The sequence below is a fragment of the Bubalus bubalis genome, chromosome 5, assembly GCF_019923935.1.
Source record: "Bubalus bubalis isolate 160015118507 breed Murrah chromosome 5, NDDB_SH_1, whole genome shotgun sequence".
NCBI classification, from domain to species: Eukaryota; Metazoa; Chordata; class Mammalia; order Artiodactyla; family Bovidae; genus Bubalus; species Bubalus bubalis.
The window spans coordinates 129,797,037-129,804,717 of NC_059161.1; the positions used below are offsets into that span (position 1 = coordinate 129,797,037).

General features: G+C 40.1%; 1 pseudogene; it reads left to right on the forward strand.

Moving 5' to 3' along the window:
- Positions 1 to 3,025: 3,025 nt before the first annotated feature.
- On the forward strand, positions 3,026 to 3,833 carry LOC112585002 (annotated as a pseudogene).
- The last annotated feature ends 3,848 nt before the right edge of the window (positions 3,834 to 7,681 follow it).

The following is a 7,681-nucleotide window of genomic DNA, read 5'->3' on the forward strand; positions in this document are numbered from 1 at the left end:
CCCAGGGATCGAACCTGGGTCTCCTGCATTGTAGTCAGATGCTTTACCGTCTGAGCTACCGGGGAAGCCCATGTTGAGTGCAGCACTTGAATTATTTCTTTATTTTTGGCTGTGCTGGGCCTTCATTGCTGGGAGGGCTTCTCTCTAGTTGCGGTGTGTAGGGTCTCCTCTCTAGGTGCGGTGCGTGGGCATCTCTTGTTCTGGGCCATAGGCTCTAGGACATGTGGGCTTCAGGAGTCGTGGCACATGGGCTTAGTCGCTTCACAGCATGCGGGATCTTCCCGGACCCGGGATCACACCTGTGTCTCCTGCATTGGCAGGTGGGTTCTTTATCTGCGAGCCACCAGGGACGCGCTATGCACATCTCCTTCATCGATTCGCCTGTCACGGACATTTAGGCTGCTTGCACGTCTTGGCTATTGTCAACACTGCTATAACGAGCACTGGGCTGCGTGTACCCTTTTAGATCATGTTTTTCTCCAGATATGTCCCAGGAATGGGATTGCAATGCCTATTTTTAGTTGTTTAAGGTAGCTAAATGTTTAGTTTTTTATGGTAGCTCTATTTTAGTTTTTTAAGGAACCTCCATAATGTTCTCTGTAGTGACTGTACCACTTTACATCCCCACCGACAGTGTAGGAGGGTTCCCTTCTCTCCACACCTTCTCCAGCAGTTATTGTTTGTGGATTTGGCAAAGTGTACTTTTGTAAACAAAAGTTGAAACATTTATCATTTTGTCCCTTGCTGAGCCCTCCGGTATTCAGAAACTCCCAGTAAATATTCTTATTTTTCATGGCAATACATGTATTTACGTAAGTCCCATAAGAATCTGTTCTCCTTGTAAAGGACACGATTTGACAAGTCATGACCATTCTTCCAGGTTCCAGACCTGAGCTGGTGCTCTGACCTGAGACCTGGGACCTGCAGGGGAGGCCAGGTTCCCATAAGAGGACCCTGGGACTCCACAGCCAGTGTGCCTGGCAATGAGTGTTCCACTACTTGAGTGCCTACACAAGGAAAAGTGTATCGCAGTAACATGGGACACTCAGAGTCTCAGAAGTTCTGCAGGTACATGGTCCCCCTTCCTTCCGGGGCACATCTGGGGCAGTATTCCCAGACGATCCCAACAGCCAAGCTCTGCGTCCTTTGGGTTTCACCTTTCCCTTTATTTCTGGATGATTCTTTTTTCCTTACTGATGCATAATTCTCTATGGGCATTATTGTCTTTAGAATATCATAGATTTCATTCCACTGATTTCTGACTTTCATCGTTTCTGCCAAGATGTCATCTCTTGGTCTTATTCTTTGCAAGTCATGTGCTTTTACTGTCTGGCTACACGTTTGAATCTATTTTATTTTTTTTAATTGATGGAGGGACTTCTCTAGTGGTCCAGTGGTTAAGACTCCCAATGCAGGAGGCCTGGGTTAGATTCTTGGTCAGGGAACTAGATCCCACTTGCTGCAACTAAAGATCCCTTGTGCCACAACTATGACCTATTGCAGCAAAAATTTTTTTTTAACTGAGAGATGTATGATTCACCACTGTAACAGCATCCTTTCGGAAGACATCACTGTGCTGTTGATGAATGTATGCACTCTGTCACCACTCAAAACCAAGACATAGATTATTCTGTGTCACCTCCCAACTTGTCACTTATCCCCTTGTAATCAATTTCCTCTCGTCGGTAGCCCATCTGATTAGGTGTTAATAGCCTTAGGTTCCTTTTACTTTTTTAAGAAGTCTACATGAACCAAATATATCCAAGCCTGTTCTTTTTTATTGCCTAGTGGTTTTCCATTACATGAGGACATAATAACTTGTTCAGCCATTCACACACGGATGACTAGTTCAAAGACTGTGTTCTACAGATTTTCAGGTTTTATAAATAAAATTGCTGGAAATGTGCGTGCGCGCTAAGGCACCTCAGGTGCTTCTGACTCTCTTGGTGCTTCTGACTGCAGGCTCCTCTGTCCATGGGATTCTCCAGGCAAGGACACTGGAGTGGGCTGCCATGCCTTCCTCCAGGGCATAATGGTCCACAGGAACCACCAAAAATTGTTTAACAACTCCTAGAAATGAGAGCCTTATTACTCTACTGACCAATCAGAGATGTGTCGATTTTAAGCCAAGATAAAACCCATAAAAAACTTGACAATCCTTCAGAAACCAGACAACACATTTGAGAAGACATTCACGATGCTGTCATGGCAGGCCCTGGAAGAGAAGAAGAGAAGAGCAACTGGCAATCACATTGATGGACTCTCCTGGTGCACACGTGGTCCGGGACATCATGCCGTAGCGTCTGTGCCTTCACTTCTGCTGGGGCTCCGGAGACCCTGGAGTGGGACTCTTTCCTTGGGAATTCTCCTACACTCCAAAGTATAAGGCGTTGGTTTTTCTATATTTCCCAATTTTCCCATATCACGCTTTTCAGTATCCTGAAACATTTGTGTCCCTGAATTTATCCAAGTTTGCAAGCCATATTCATGTTATGCATTATTCCAGAACATATAACAGTGGGGATCAGGAGTTAGATAATAATGGTGGAGAGCAGGACTACCTACACAATCTTTATTTTTCATCAGAAAGAACAAAGGACTGGATGCATTTGAGGATGAAAGTGGAAAAGAAAGGAGCAGGCCACGTAAGTTAATGTAGAATCTAAGGATGATCGTGTTGAGTCAGTCTCTGAATTAGAGACTGACATTAGTTTCTACCTCTCTGGAGATTCATTGCCTTACTCTGGAAGCCAATAAATATTATATCTATATTTCAGAAGTCTCTCTGTGGACAGTGTTTTAGAGATACCTCCAGCGAGGACTTTCCTGGTGCTCCAATGACTGAGACTCCATGCTCCCAACGCAGGGGCCCGGGCTCCATCCCCGGCTCGGGAACTAGATCCCACGTGCTGCAACCAAGAGTCCACACGCTGCAAGGGAGATCTAAGATCCCTGGTGCCTCAACTAATGCCCAGTGCAGCCACATAAATAATAAACATTTAATAAAACACAATTTCGAAGCGCCGCGACGCGGCTGCCGGCCCCGAAACCCTCCAGGATCTTCAGGCGTATGGAACCTCAAGATCTTTATGATAATGGAAACCAAAAAGTTGATTGGTAAACCACTTCAACCAGCAAGACCTGTTCGTCATCTGAGTTCTCCCCCTGGAGCAGTATTCCCTTTCAACTTTCAGAATGAATATCCATGCAACACCCAGTACTTACAAAGTGGAGTTAGCAGATGTAAGACGAATGGAATGCAAGCCTTTTCTCAAGGTCTTAATGAATAACAACATCATTCTCCAGTTAAAAAAGAGAGAATCAAATACAGCAGAGATTTCCTGTTGAAGCTCTCAAGTGTTTCCATCTGCAGAAAAAAACCAGACTTTCTGCCTGATCATCCCATTGTACTTCAAAAACCAGAAAACAACCAAAGCTTTAAGTAGCATTTTAAGAACATATGTATTTGAAGATAAAGAATTATTCATTTTCTATTTTGGACACCTGCAAATGAAGTGGATCTAGTAACAATAACTGTAATGACTGCCAATTCTATTTATTTTTAATTTTGATGGTTGGGTATTTGGTTTCTCCTAAAATGAGAAAGAGATTTAAACCTTAAAAATTTTCTAATCAGTTTCAGCTTTGTAGGCAGTTTCCTGCATAAATTGGGAAGTAACACTGAAAAGTAAGAATTTGGTTAGTGAAATGGGAAGACTGTGTATTTATAATTTGAATGCTACTTGCAATTTTTTGTTTTTCATCACTTGTAATAATGGAATGGAAATGTAAGCTGTAAAGATTCACAAATATAAAGTATTTGCTACGATGTATATATGATACATAATTTCTTGTTGCTTTAAAGTTGCTTTTGTTTTGTTTCCCACTGATTTCATACTAGCACTTGAAAGCATCTTTACAATCTCCATAGAGGCTTAGAATAATTCAGGATGTTCAATGAACAGTTCTCAATGACAGGAGGTAGAATATTTTAAGAGGTATTTCTTTTCAAATATATGATTGATCTCTAGGTTTGTGATAATAACAACATTGTCTAAGATTCTTTTATTTCCAAAAGAGGAATAATTGAGGCATTTGCAAATAATTGAAGGGAATTAAATTTCAATTCTGTAATTTCTTATAGCAACAACATGTATGGATGAAGAATCTGGGGGTTTAAACTTTTAGCTCCTAGAAATTTTATACAATAAACCTGCAATTTGTCATTCTGGATATTATTCTTTAAAAAAAAAAAAAAGTTCCAGCGCAGTATCACAGATACTGAAAATTGCTGGTATAAAGGTAAGTGTAAACTCTCCCTGGTTTGAATCTCTCAGATCCCTGGGGTCCATTGGCAAGGAATCCAAGGACATCATTTGTCAGAAAGTTTATCTTAAACTGAATGCTGAACTCCTAAAACCATGACCTTTTTCTTCACTTGTCTTTGGGCTTGTTACCCAGATTCAAACTTAGTCCAAGGTTTCTCATCTTGGTCTTTATTATACTACTTTTCACTGTTTTGTTCCCCAGAAAAAGATTGCTCTTTAAATAGAAAAAAAGCCTTCACTAGCCATAAATTTGTTAGTTTACTTAAAAATGAATATAACCTCATAGTGGTTTTGATTTGCATTTCTCTGATAATGAGTGATGTTGAGCATCTTTTCATGTGTTTGTTAGCCATCTGTATGTCTTCTTTGGAGAAATGTCTATTTAGTTCTTTGGCCCATTTTTTGATTGGGTCATTTATTTTTCTGGAGTTGAGCTGTAGGAGTTGCCAATTCACACCAGTCAGAATGGCTGTGATCCAAAAGTCTACAAGTAATAAATGCTGGAGAGGGTGCGGAGAAAAGGGAACCCTCTTACACTGTTGGTGGGAATGCAAACTAGTACAGCCACTATGGAGAACAGTGTGGAGATTCCTTAAAAAACTGGAAATAGACATGCCTTATGATCCAGCAATCCCACTGCTGGGCATACACACTGAGAAAACCAGAAGGGAAAGAGACACGAGTACCCCAATGTTCATCGCAGCACTGTTTATAATAGCCAGGACATGGAAGCAACCTAGATGTCCATCAGCAGATGAATGGATAAGAAAGCTGTGGTACATATACACAATGGAGTATTATTCAGCCATTAAAAAGAATACATTTGAATCAGTTCTAATGAGGTGGATGAAACTGGAGCCTATTATACAGAGTGAAGTAAGCCAGAAAGAAAAACACCAATACAGTATACTAACACATATATATGGAATTTAGAAAGATGGTAACAATAACCCTGTGTACGAGACAGCAAAAGAGACACTGATGTATAGAACAGTCTTATGGACTCTGTGGGAGAGGGAGAGGGTGGGAAGATTTGGGAGAATGGCATTGAAACATGTAAAATATCATGTATGAAATGAGTTGCCAGTCCAGGTTCGATGCACGATACTGGATGCTTGGGGCTGGTGCACTGGGACGACCCAGAGGGATGGAATGGGGAGGGAGGAGGGAAGAGGGTTCAGGATGGGGAACACATGTATACCTGTGGCGGATTCATTTTGATATTTGGCAAACCTAATACAGTTATGTAAAGTTTAAAAATAAAATAAAATTAAAAAAAAAATGAATATAACCTACGGTCCAATTTTTTTCACTTGTTTTTGCCCTATTATTTCTGTTATATCATAGGTTCTAGTATTTATATGTGTATGATACACACACACTTTCACATACATACACAAAAATACATGTAATTCATAGAAGAGCTAGGGTCATGTCAACAAAAAAGTAATTAAAAAGATTTACCATATAATTAACTTGGTTTGCTTTATTATTTATCTATTCTTAAAGGCTTTTGACTCTACTTAAAAAACGTGATGGAACCTATTCCAATTTGGAATCTAAAGTGCCCTTTACTTAGCACTGTTACTGAGAGCAGAACCCTTTTGAAGTCATACTACCACTCCACTTGGAAACTGCCTAGTATCCACAGGATTTGATGTATTTTCTGAATCTACTGAAATGGACCTGCCAGAAAAATATATTGATTGACTATAGTTTGTATTTTCGTAATCATTTATAACCAGGATTTTCAAGAAGATTTGTATATCAAAAGTCCCCAAGGTTTCAAACTCTTTTGATCCTTTCTTACTGTATATAATCAAAGTGCAACTGCAGAGACTGTTTTATTATCTCTTTGCCTTTGTACATACATACGGCGTATTTAAATAATCATTGCATATCTCTATTCGTATTGTTCTTTGCTTTGTATATAAATTAAAACAGTTGAGCCAGGTGTTGTTTCATAGTGTTTTCACGTTTAGAAATGACCAGACACACACACACACACACACAATATGACTATGTATGTAAATATTCACTACCTACTTCTAGTAGAAGCTGTGGAAAATTCTTTAATTTTATTTGACTTGATTGAGGGTATATAAAGGTCTTTGTTAGACTTTATATTAGTTTATGTTATATGAACTTTTATATTTATTTTTTTTAATTTTATTTTACTTTTAAACTTTACATAATTGTATTAGTTTTCCCAAATATCAAAATGAACTTTTATATTTAAAAAGTAAAAAAAATAAAAAATAAAAAAATAAAAAAACACAATTTCTTTTTGCACAATCTTCTATTCGCGTCTCCAGGAAGAATTTTATTTATTTATTGAAGTTTAGTTTTATTTACAATGTTGTTTTGGCTTCAGGTATACGGCAAAGTGATTCAGTTATATGTGCATACCTATCAATTTTTTTCAGATTATTTTCCCTTATAGGTTATTACAAAATGTTAAGTATCATTCCTGCCAAGAAGAATCTTCAAGCCTGAGTGATGCGGCAGCTCCTTGAAGTGAAATTCATGATTCTGGTGAGAGAATTACATTTCTTCTCTAACAGAAATAAGAAATTCAGAATATCCAGGATGGAAATCAAGAGAAAAAGAATATAAGTGACAAGTATGATCTCTTCTCATTTCCCAACATCAAGCCCCACAAGAAGCCCCTTCAGCTAACCATCCAATAGCCGCCTAATCTCATCAAGCAATTTACCAGTGCAGCCCCTAATATGCCCACCCGTCCTCCAAAAATAGTCAGGGGGCTGTAAAACCCCTACTGCCAACAGGTGGGACCTTCCCTCCTCTAGCACAAATGCGCGCCTCACATTATCCTGGACTAAAGTACTCTTTGGTGGCCACTGGACTCATTAACTGCTCATAAATATTCCATGAACACGCGGCGTGCTAATTCGGTTCAGTCGTGTCCAACTCTTTGCGACCCCACAGACTGTAGCCCACTAGGCTCCTCTGTCCATGGGATTCTCCAGGTAAGAATACTGCAGTGGGTTGTCATGCCCTCCTCCAGGGGATCTTTCCAACCCAGGGATCAAACCCAAGTCCTTTACGTCTCCTGCATTGGCACACAGATTCTTTACCACTAGCACCACCTGGGAAGCCCGTTCCACAAATACACACATCTAATTACAATGAACTGCACTGTGAGAAGGACATGCACAGCAGAGCATCTTGCTATATGACCTGCAGCTGTCAATCAAGGCTGTCAAACAACGACCCCCACCCCTGGACTATGCGAACGACCCTGCCTTAAAAACTGTACTCCAGGCCTCCTGGGCCATTTGCCTCTCTTGGCACGGCCCACCTCTCTCTTGAGGTGTTCCCTCTGCTCTTTC